Consider the following 12,915-nt stretch of genomic DNA (forward strand, 5'->3'; position numbering starts at 1 on the left):
AAGTTCCCCAACATAAGGTAATTTGCAAACATTGCAAAAATCCTGGAGTGAGATGCGCTGGGGATATCATAAAGTTTGAACTCAACCATAGGAGGATTCTTCCTCGGATAGAAGTTAAAGCTTTGTACGAAGATATTAGTGAGGAGGAGGTATTGCAGACACTTATCTTCAACGAAGGCGGTAAGGCATGCGTTCTCCACCAAGTGATAAAAGTCCTCATAGATTCCAGCGGCGCGTAAGAACGCGTCGCTTGGCCACTCGCACGCTCGAACTTCTTCGACTCGAGGGACCAAATACTTGGGTTTCTTCTCACTCCCATCATCCTTGGGGTCACGGCTTGACGAGCCTCTTAAGAACCTCCTCATCTTTCCCCTTTTCTATCTCTGAAAATTTCTGAAATATTTAGTGATTCTAAGGAAAAGTGAATAAGGCTAAATGAAACTCGTAGCAACTACTCCAACAAGTGCCTAGAGACCATATTACGCATCAAAACTACTTGGGACGAGCTAGAATCAGCATACAAAGCTCAAGAACATGGTCACCAAGGCAGCAAAAGTACGCGGAGTATAAGGCACTAGAGCAAAAACTAATTGGACCAATGGAGGAGTCACTTACCAAGGAGTAATTTCCCCAAAACAGTTCGGAGAACGGTGATTTGAGCAAAGAGATCGAAAATCCCAGCAAGAGGAGCAAGAACACGGGTTTGAGATGCGAAACGATTTTTTCTGGAGGTAGGAGAAGCGGAGGAGCAAGAATGAGTGGAGGGGGTGTCTTTGGCCCCCACAAGCCTGGGTGGCGTGGCTAGGGGGGTGCCCGCGCCCCTAGGGCTTGTGGCCCACTGGTGTGGCCCCCAGACAGACTCTTTGTCCCAGTATTTTTCAAAAAATCCAGAAAAAATCATACTTGATTTTCACAGCATTCGGAGAACTTTTATTTTCGGGGTACTTTTCCACGGGACGCTAAAACAGAAAACAGGGAAAAATAAACTAAATCTATCGTTTTTCTTCTAAGAAACCGAAGGTGAAAGCTTAAAACAGAGGTTTGTGACTCCTTGATTCATCCATCTCATGGTCATCGAAAGAAATCCGTCAATGGGATTCATCAAATCCCCTCGACAAAACTTCCTCGAATAGCAAAAGAGGACGAAGAATTTTCGAATAGTAACTAGGTCACCTCAATGGGGATATGTATCTCCCCAACAAGCAAATCATACTTCATCTTGACACGAGGAATAGGGCATTCAAAGCTCCCAATAAGAATCGATGAAGTTTTTTCGATAGCATTGATGCAATGTACTCGATATTGTTTCTTCGAAAAGTGCACCGTATGCTCATTACCATTGACATGGAAAGTGACATTGCCTTTGTTGCAATCTATAACATCCCCTGCAGTGTTTAAAAAGGGTCTTCCGAGGATGACAGCCATGGCATCATCCTCGGGAATATCCAAGATAACAAAGTCTGTTAAGATAGTGGTGTTAGCAACCACAGCAGGCACATCATCACAAATGCCGATAGGGAAAGCAGTTGATTTGTCGGCCATTTGCACAGAGATTTCAGTGGGTGTCAACTTATCGAGTTCAAGTCTACGATAAAGAGAAAGAGGCATAACACTAACACCGGCTCCAAGGTCGCATAGCACAGTTCTAACGTAGTTGCCTTTAATGGAGCAAGGTATAGTGGGAACACCTAGTTTCTTAGGAGTTCCACCCTTGAAAGTGTAATTAGCAAGCATGGCAGAAATCTCAACCTCAGGTATCCTCCTCTTATTAGTCACAATATCTTTCATTTACTTAGCATACGGAGACATCTTGAGCATATCTGTCAAACACATCTGCAGAAAGACAGGTCTAATCATCTCAACGAAGCGCTCAAAATCCTCATCATCCTTTTTCTTGGATGGTTTGGGAGGAAAGGGCATAGGTTTCTGAACCCATGGTTCCCTTTATTTACCATGCTTCCTAGAAACAAAGTCATTCTTATCCTATCTCTTAGTCTTAGGCTGTGGGTTATCAAGATCAGGTTCAATCTCCACATCCTTTTCATTGCTAGGTTGAGCATCTTCATGAACATCACTATTGATATTATCATTAGGCTCATGTTCATCACCAGATTGTGTTTTAGCATCAGAGACAGAGACATCGTTTGGAATCTCAGGGGTAGCAGCAACAGGGTTGCTAGCATGCAGGTTCCTATCATCTTCCTTCTTCTTTCTAAGATGACTAGGTGCATCAATCCTAACTCCTTGAGAATCTTGTTCGATTCTCTTAGGATGACCCTCAGGATACAGAGGTTCCTGGGTCATTCTACCGCCTCTAGTAACGACTCTGACGACATTGTCATTCAACTCATTGAGCAAGTCATTCTGAGCTTTAAGTACTTGTTCTACTTGAGTAGTAACCATAGAGGCATGTTTATTCAGAAGCTTAAGATCATTGATGTTTCTGTCCACACAAGCACTTAAATGACTAAGCATACGAGCATTCTGTTCCAATTGTCTGCTAACATAATCATTGAAACTCTGTTGTTTGGCAACGAAGTTATCAAATTCATCCAGGCATAGGCTAGCAGGTTTATCAAAAGGAATATCACTCTCATCAAACCTACGTAGAGAATTTACTTCTACTACCTGTATCGGGTTATCGAGACCATGGATCTCTTCGATAGGTGGTAGATTTTTGACATCTTCAGATTTAATGCCTTTCTCTCGCATAGATTTCTTGGCTTCTTGCATATCTTCAGGACTGAGGAATAGAATACCTCTTTTCTTTGGAGTTGGCTTAGGAGGTGGTTCGGGAATAGTCCAAGCATTCTCATTGCACAAGATGTTATTCAGTAGAATCTCAGCTTGTTCTACAGTTCGTTCCCTAAAAACACAACCAGCGCAACTATCTAGCTGGTCTTTGGAAGCATTGGTAAGTCCATTATAGAAGATATCAAGTATTTCATTCTTCTCAAGAGGGTGATCAGGCAAAGCATTCAGTAGCTAGATGAGCCTCCCCCAAGCTTGTGGGAGACTCTCTTCTTCAGCTTGAGCAAAGTTGTATATTTCCTGCAAGGAAACTTGCTTCTTATGGGCAGGGAAATATTTTTCACAGAAGTAGTAGACCATATCCTGGGGGATACGCACACAACTAGGAGCAAGAGAAGTGAACCAGGTCTTAGCATCATCCTTTAGCGAGAAAGGAAACAACTTGAGCATATAGTAGTGGCGGATCTTTTCCTCACTAGTGAATATGGTGGCTATATCGTGCAGTTTGGTAAGATGGGCTACAACCGTTTTAGACTCATAACCATGAAATGGATCAGACTCGACCAGAGTGATTAACTCAGGGTTGACAGAGAATTCATAATCCTTATCGGTCACAAAGATAGGCGAAGTGGCAAACTTTGGGTCGTATTTCATCCTAGCATTCAGAGATTTTTCTTTCCACTTGCGCAGAAGTTTCTCAACATCATAGCTATCCTTACACGCAAGCAAGTCCTCAGCTATCTCTCCCTCCATAACATAGCGCGTATCAGGCATAACAGGCAATTCAGGCATAGTAGTAGGTTCTACTTCAATAGTATCAGCAGTTTCAGAAGTATCATCACGCCTAGCAGCAACTCTAGCAATATGTGCATCAAGGAATGCACCAAGTGGCAAAGCAGTATCAAGCATAACATCATCAGGCATAGTATCTAGCATAGCATCATCAGGCATAGTATCAAGCATAGCATCGTAAGCATCATGGGCAGCACAAGTAGCATCATCAAGCAGAGGTGACATATCAAGATTTCTAGCAGGAGGCGAAGTCGCAAACTTACTCAAAACTGAAGGTGAATCAAGTGCAGAGCTAGATGGCAGTTCCTTACCTCTTCTCGTGGTGGAAGGTAGCATTTTAGTTCTTGGATCTTTCGGATTCCTCATAGTGATCAGCAGACGTCAATCCCAAGTGACTTAGAGAATATAGCTGTGCTTCCCTGGCAACGACGCCAGAAAAAGCCTTGATGTCCCACAAGCGTATGGGATCGCAACAATTTTCGAGGGTAGAGTATTCAACCCAAATTTGTTGGTTCGCACGACGGGAAGTGAAAGAATATTCTCAAGTATTAGCAGCTGAATGTGTCAGATTCAACCACACCTGAAAGATTAGTGTCTGCAAGCAAAGTATCAGTAGCAAAGTAGTATTGATAGCAACGGTGCCAGAAACGATCTGTTGATGGCAGACTATTCCTAACTGTTGTATCAATGGCGCCAGTAAAAAGCACATTGACGGGGGATTATTCTTTAGAAGAATGCTTCCCCGGCTACGGCTCCAGAAAAGTCTTGCAACACGTAACAGCGAAGTAGCAAGGAAAAGCAGTAGGAACAACAACAATGTAACAGCAGTAGCAACAAAGTGGCAGCAGTAGCAGCAAAGTGGCCCAATCCCTTTTGTAGCAAGGGACAAGCCTAGACAAAGTAACGTAGCGAGAACCAGTAGTAAAAGACTCGTAGGCAGTGGATCGGTGATGGATGAGTATGATGGATGTGATTCATCATGTAATAGCTATAACACAGAGAGATAAGTAACTAGCTCCCGTTCGTCAATCTTATGTAGGCATGTATTCCGTATGTAGTCATACGTGCTTAGGGAAAAGAACTTGCATGACATCAATTGTCCATCCCTCCCGTGGCAGCGGGGTCCTAATGGAAACTACGGGATATTAAAGTTCTCCTTTTAATAAAGAACCGGACCAACGCATTAACACGTGGTGAATACATGAACTCCTCATACTATGGACATCTCCGGGAGTGGTTCCGGCTATTGTCACTCCGGGGTTGCCGGGTCATAACACATAGTAGGTGACTACAACATGCAAGATATGATCCAAAACACACATATATTGGCGACAACATAATAGGTTCAGATCTGAAATCATGGCACTCGGGCCCTAGTGACAAGCATTAAGCATAGCCAAGTAGTAGCAACATCAATCTAGAACATAGTGGATACTAGGGATCAATCCCCGTCAAGAACTAACTCAATTACATGATAGATCTCATCCAACTCATCACCGTCCAGCAAGCCTACGATGAGATTACTCACGAACGATGAAGAGTATCATGGAATTGTCGATGGAGAAAGGTTGATGATGACGATGGCGATGATTTCCCCTCTCCGGAGCCCGAAACGGACTCCAGATCTGTCATCCAGATGAAGAACATGATGTGCGGCGCCTCCGTATCGCAAAACGCGACGAAACCTTCTCTCTAATTTTTTTCCAGGCGAAACGGAAGATATAGAGCTGAGTTTGGGGGCGGTGGTTCCACGTGGGCCCCACAAGCCTGCACGACGCGACCTAGGGGGGTGGCCGTGGCCTGTGGGCTTGTGGCCCACTGGCACGCCCCCTCCGGTGGATCTTTGCGCAGGTATTTTTCTTTTATTCCAGAAAAAATCTCCGTAAATTTTCAGGACATTCTGAGAACTTTTATTTTTTCACAAAAACAACACCATGGTAATTCTGCTGAAAACAGCGTCAGTCCAGGTTAGTTCCATTCAAATCATGCAAATTAGAGTCCAAAACAAGGGCAAAAGAGTTCGGAAAAGTAGATACGATAGAGACGTAGCAGTCCTACTTTATAAAGCCTTTATAAGGGCAAAGATTTCTGGCAAACAAGGCAATCCGGACATACGGTTTTATAAACAAAGTTATGCGGAGAGATTACTTATTTAACGTAAAACTATCTTAGGGGAAAAATAGTTCATTTATAAGTTCCTTTTCCTGGGATATCATGTTTGACCATGATCTTGAAACCTCAACTCTGATCAATGTGGGAGGAAAATATTGAGGTCGGGGAATGTTCCCAAACTCTGTGTTCTTAAATGAACTGAATTTTTCACTTCCGTCATTGCCGACCAATTATATTCTTAAGATGTCTAGCTTTCGGCTTCACCTAGTTTGAGGTACTAACCCAGATGACCCGGAAGTAATAATCACAGAGGTGCTCCCTTTACCCCCTAGCCGAACAATCGTGAACGTAGGGGGTAAGCACAGGAGCTAGGCAACCCAGCTTGGACAAAATCTTAAGTCAAATTGATGCATATTTATGGCTTTATAACAATGATTACAGAAGGCAGCACTCGCATATTTAATACAAGTGCTTTTATACTATATGTTATTTTGATTCCATTGCGACTGTTTGTAATCTGAAAGTGGTCCGTCATCGGCTTCCATCCCTTTATATATACTACGCAGGGTGTTTCCGTACTAACAAGACAACCCTTAGCCGATGTCTCGGTGCCCGGAGGCGGTTGTGTTTCCTGGAAACGAAGCAATCCGATATTCAGGCTTTATAACTTTCACTTAGTCATAGGAGCTTTTAAGTAGGAAGGCAAGTTACTAGCCCCCGGTTAGTGTTCAGCGCCAGCTGAGGTTAATCCATTAACACTTTAGCCAATTTTATGTAACTCCCCTGGGGTCATCTCTATGGGTCTATAGTCATCGGGTCGCTGACCAGTTTGCGCGCATTGTGGCAGTCAGTTTTCCGCTTTCTCCACTGAGGTACTTGACCAGTCAAATTGGAAGTACAATAGCAGTGGTTCTCCCTTTGCACACCTAGCCGAACAAAGCGGAATATAGGAGGCAATCATAGGATCTGGGCAACCCAACTATTGACCGAAGACACAGTTCGAATCTGATCCATATAGAGTAATATCCAAGAAACCGAGGTGCATGTCGGCACGAAAGATGCCGAACTGTAGGTCGGTAAATATTTCCCGAGCTGAATTATTATGTAGGTCACCTCGTTGAAGAGGATGCCCCGTCTCTTAAAAGAAAACATAAAAGTAGATTAATGGTGTTTAAAGCACGAAAAACCAAAAAAGTTTAACAAAAAAATTATGTCTGAACTAAATCAAGTTGGTGCCAATCCAAAAATTGGTCTTAAAATTAGTTTATGCTTCCGTCGTGCTTTAACATGACACGTCCAATCTCAAGATTTCAAGCGGGTCAGCCTTCTGCTTGAACTTCCATATCCCGAAGGCGGAGTGTTTCTTCGAGGCCAGTTTAGCGAACTAAAGTCGAGCGACTTTAGAAAGTAACCACGCAATCCGAATATTGACCACACACTCGAGTCCAGAAAGGAGCGGTAGAAAAAGACTTTGCAATGACCAAAAAGAAAACATTTATTGTAAAACGGTTCATATAAGTTTTTAAGAGCCCCAGGTAACATGGGTAAAGCAAGTGTTTTTAACAAACAACACTCTTAACAAGCTAAGTTTTTGACAAACAACTCTTGTGTTTAATACAAATATAATGACTGGTTGAACCACACAGAAATTAAAAGTTGAAAACAAGTTGAGCATGAAAACGACTTAGCTGGTTAATGTGCTCGATGTTGATGACAAGGGACGAGCTTGTGGCGGGTCAAGGTCCCAGCCCCCAAGCCTGTGACGAGGTATCCGATGAAGAGCTCGGCTTGATGAAGTGACAACACAACACTTCGGAAGGGCCGAGGCGAAACCCCCGGTCCAGCCGAGGAGACAAAATAGTTCGGCAGTGTGACAGCAAAGCCCCCATGTTAGTTGACCATGTTGACGATGCAATTGGGTTGACGGAGGCGTGATGGCGATGTCGGTGCACCGAGGTCACTGTCTAACACGGTCAGAGACGATCACATGTGCACATAAAATAGTGCAAGCCAAAATTAATATCAAATAATAAAAATCCTCTACTTAATGAACTTACGTGAAGTAAATAATTAGAAAAAATATAGCCTGAGCGCCAAGGTGCCCGAGCGAAGAGCTCGTCTTGATGAAGTTGCAATGCGGGATGACCGATGTGGTGAGGCAAAGACCTCAATCCAGCTGAGGTGACGAAGTTGTTCGGCTGGTAAGACCGAAGTCCCCCGGGCAGGTTCATGAAGAGATGGTGAAGCCCCCGGTCTAGCCGAGGTGATGTAGTAGTTCGGTAAGGTGGTGCTTGATCCCCCATGCCAGCTGACGTGTCGAAGCAGGTCGACGTGTTGAATGTCGGCTTGAATAAGCAACGGCACGGCGATGCCGACGCCGGTCGAAATTTGTGACACGAGCAATGTTGGCTTGATGAAGCTATGTCCTGCCCGACCCATGCAACCCGTGGGCGATGAGATTCTACAGATATTATTCGGGCCTTGCAATGTAGAACCCTTGGTCAGATAGCCGAGGTGTTGATCCAATGAGGTTGACCTCAGCTTGACGAAGCGATGATCTGTCCAATGCAGGTCGGCAACCGTGGAGCAACGTTGTCGGGATGGTTTGACACCAGCGTAATGGTGAAGATTGTCTTGGAAAAGGCTCAGAATTTATGGGCATGTGTTCCAAAACAACACATAATACCTTGAAAAAAATTTCCTTCAAAAAGGATGTCCAAAACCCCGTTCATGAAGAAAGATGAACTCGGGCCAGATTCGTTTTCGCGAAGAAAACACATCCAAAATTTGTTGTACTCATTGGATGTTTCCCACAGTTTGGACGGTAGGATCAGGCTGAAATTTTGAGGGGTGATCGATATAGGAATTCCGCACCCGAAGAACGATGGGTTTTGAATAGATGCCCGAGATGAATACCATACCCCTCGCACTAAACTCATCCAGATTCCCGTCCATATTTGACAAGGTTCCGGTATGCCGGAGATCGCCGGAGAATCCTCCATCGGAACGCGGCGAAATTTTGCAGGGTTGTTGTAGATAGAAATCCACACAATTCCATTGAAGCAATCATTAAAGCGACGCTCGAGAAAGCGCGGAAGATGAACATAAGTTTGTTGTCCAGAAAAAGATGCAATCTGCACACGAGCCATCAATCCTTGAGCGAGCACACAACGGAACTATCAATGAAATCACCAATGTCAGCATCAAAACCGGCGGATCTCGGGTAGGGTTTACCTCCATCAAGAGGGCCCTAACCTACGTAAAACATCTTCTCCATCGTCCCTTGTTATCCATCAATCCAAGGTCCATAGTTCGGGACCCCCTACCTGAGATCCATCGGTTTTGAACACATAACATCTATCTCGGACCCTAAAAAACACAACGATACTAAGTATGACAGTACATCCGAACTCTCTCCACCAGTACTAGGGATGCCGGACTCCTCTCGCCACTACTAGTATTGAAGAAATTTCGAACATCCTCCATCCTGAGATAATAATAAATCTAAATGATAACGATGTGCACAAGAATCCCCTGGAGCTCAACTCCCCAGAAGAAATCAAGCCAGGCAGGAGGCACCAAGACATAACTCAGTCACATCGGTATCCTATAGATTCCAAAATATTTGCGCGATCCTAAATTTTTTGAGCAAGAAGAGGAGTAGAATTAAAATTCCTAAGTTGTAAACCTCATGATAGCAGGGAAGAGGAGTAAAAAGAAACCTACTCTCTGATATAACTAAGACTCAAAATAGTTTTTCACATAAATCGACTCGGCTAAGTTCGATCAATCCAAGGCTCCTATGGTCGTATGGCTCTGATACCAACTTGTAACGTCCAAGATGCGGCACTTCCCATATTTTGGGAAAATGCGTCAATAAGGAAAGAGGTGCATCCTAGCGTTTCGCAAGCACATGAGTCATTGCAATACATACATGAAAAGATGAGTATATGGAATGGCTTACACTCGCCACAAGTTAAGTTACAATTCACTCAACATTTTATTTCAAATCATCCCAATAGACAGGGTCCGACCACGGACAAGATAAACGATAAAATTGCAACGATCTGTCTCGCTATGCCCAGGAGACGACCAAGTGCCCGTAATGGTCGGGGTACATCACGTACATGCGCCCACTGCCTTCATCGAACTCCCACCGCAACTGCGTAGCATCAAAAGCCTCCGGATCTGCTGTAACTGGACATGTGGGGTTGTAGTAATATGTGAGCCACAAGGAGTCAGCAATCTTGCGACCATGATACCGGAACTAATCAAGTTATTGGGTATGCAAGGTACAAGTGTTTAGGTTGCAGCAGCACTAAGCATTTATGGTGGCTAACTTACGAGAGCATAAAGTAAAGTGAGTGGTCTAAGCATGATGGCCGTGAGCTACATAATGATCACTAAGTGATCATGAACACCTACTTACGCCAGTCAGAACCCCACCGTGTCCTCAGTCAGAGAAGGAGCTCATGAAATAGATAGTCAGGGTTATGCACATAGTTGGCATGTATTAGTCATGATTACTTCAAGTTGTCTAGAACTGGATGTTGAACAAAGTTTCCAAGTTGCCACATAACTGCAGGCACGACTTTCCGAAAGATATTAACCCTGCAGGGGTGCTCCAACTAATCCATCACAAATTACCACAAGCTGCATAGGAAGCCTCGACCACAGAAAACCCGTGATCTCCTCAGATTCCTTAGTGGAAAACCTCAACCATGAGATAGACCAAAGTATCACCGGAATCCTGATGCACAAGACACCTCAAAGAGGTGAAAACCAATCCAGCAAGACCGCCCGACCTGTCGACGAACCCGATAGGAGCCGCATATCTCGTTCTTAGGACATGATCGGATTGTCCAATCTTCCGGGATGCCAATCGAAGAGTTGTCCCTGGAGGCCACCAGCGGTTGACAATTTGGACCAACACTTATGAGGAGCACTCGCCGGGCGGGGGGGGGGGGGGGGTTGATTCATTATCCACAGGTAGCTATTCCCTATGCTTTAGTATTAAGTTGTTTAGCAAATGAGTACCAAAGTTGGGTCTTGCCGGACAAGTCTTAACCAAAATGAGTTATCAAGGGGGTCCACATAACAACCCCAAGTGCATTAGGAACGCTCAATATGGAATATGACACCGGTAACCAAAGCTAAAGCGTCAAAAGTGGAACAAAACACCCAGCAAATGGCCAAGCCTCCGACCTTTCGCCAACTATATAGGTGCATTAAATTAAATAACAACAATAAGATGATATTCAAAAGCCCGTGCTAACAAATGGATCATCCTGCACCTGCAACTAGCAATGCTATAAGAGGGTTGAGAAAGCACTATGTTAGCCAATCTAAATTTGCTAGGTTGTGGAGGGGTTAGAGGCTTATCATGGCAATGTTTGGAGGCTATTTATTTAGGTGGTGAGCAACGATAAAATGGCGATGGAAACGAGTCATCTAAGCGCAACAATATTAGAGACGGTATCAAAGTTACAATCATCTTGCCTGTTAGTTCTTATGACGGGTACAACTCTTACTCTTCAGGAACGTACTCAGCGTGATCCTCACACTAGTTCTCAGCTCCGTTTCTACAAAAATAAAATACACATCCAATGAACACACGGCAAGGTGCAATGCTTCAGACAACATGATGCATGAGTGTGGGTATGAAAAGAGCATGGCATTGCTTACTAGTCAAGTTTCTCATGCATTTATTAAGTTGTTAGATTTCTGGACAGAACCTCATGTTTATTAATTTATACATGCAAGAACATGGCAGAAATGGATGCATCATGTGAAATCGGTGCAAAATCACATAAAGAACATCGCAAACCGAGCTACAGATCTCTCAGAAATCACCAAACAAGATACAGAAGGTAATTATGATAAACCCACAATATAAGAGAGGCTACGAGCATTTTTATTGCACTACAAGTATGCCAATGGACAGGGCACAAAATTCTAGGTGCAAAAGACCGAAGATACATGCAAAACCAATGAGCACAACTCACACAATGCACAAAACAAAACAACAACCAATCTGTCCACTAATCAGAAGCATACCACTTTGATCATGAGCAAACTAGTAGCTACAAGCACTAAACGGGTTCAACCAAGGCATGAATATGAAGATATCAAAAAGCACAACAAACTCTAACTAACATCAACATTGCTAGGTTGATGAAACAATGGAAATCAAGCTCTCAACATGGCAAGAAATATTACACATTAGGACTTAGTGAAATTCTCAGTTTGCACTTGCAGTTTTTAATCTGGTGACATGTTGACAACATTAAAACACTATTCTACAACATGTTTCATGGCATGAAATTTAACAGGGTGATATAGGGCAACATTTAAATCACTAGCACGAAGAATAAGCTGAAACTTCACAGGTCACTTGGTAGCCTCCCCTAAACATGACATGAAAATAACTACAAATTTCCATACTTAGCCAAAACCAAAAGGGAAAATTTCAGCAATTTATCACATCATAACAACTTTGACAGAATTAACTCTATGATGCAAAACCTATTTGGCAAGGCGGAGGTGCCAATAGAAAAAGTGTTACAAGCACAACAATTCATGGCATTGGGCGAACCCCAAAGGAGCAATGTATTCATGGGAATCATCAACACAACATGGGAAGAAATTAACACATTCCAACACTTAGAATTATTTAGCATGTGAAATCAGCAACACTTTCCTAGCTATTTTGTAGCAGGAAATCCACTAAACTACAAGCTTATCATAGAAAAGAAAAATACCAGGGCCTAGTGCCCACAAAACACTACCACTTCCATGTTGACAAGTTCATCATATCATGCAAGAATTAAATCGTACAAAAATCACAAAATGTCACCTCATCACAAAATAATTTTTGTGCAAACTTTCCCAAAAGGAAAAAACAATGCCACCAATGGATTCATTGGAAAATTATAAACCAATTCCTTGTATCACAAGTATAGGTTACTGTAAAAAATGATGCCACAAAACAAATGCACAATACCACTCTAAAAACCATAAGTCAAAACCTTCCTAATATGGCACCTACTCAAAATCGCATGTACAAAAATGGTACTTCCCAGATTTGGGCCTTCCCTAAAAGGGTAGCACACACAAATGGTAATGTCCAAATTTGAAAAATACCCTAAAATGAAAATATTCAGAAACAGAGAAATATAACAACAAAAACAAAAATAAAAAGGAATACCCACCTGGCATAGTCACCAGGGGCCCTATGTGGTTGACATGTGGGACCGGGGC

This window comes from Hordeum vulgare, chromosome 3H, assembly GCF_904849725.1.
Source record: "Hordeum vulgare subsp. vulgare chromosome 3H, MorexV3_pseudomolecules_assembly, whole genome shotgun sequence".
NCBI classification, from domain to species: Eukaryota; Viridiplantae; Streptophyta; class Magnoliopsida; order Poales; family Poaceae; genus Hordeum; species Hordeum vulgare.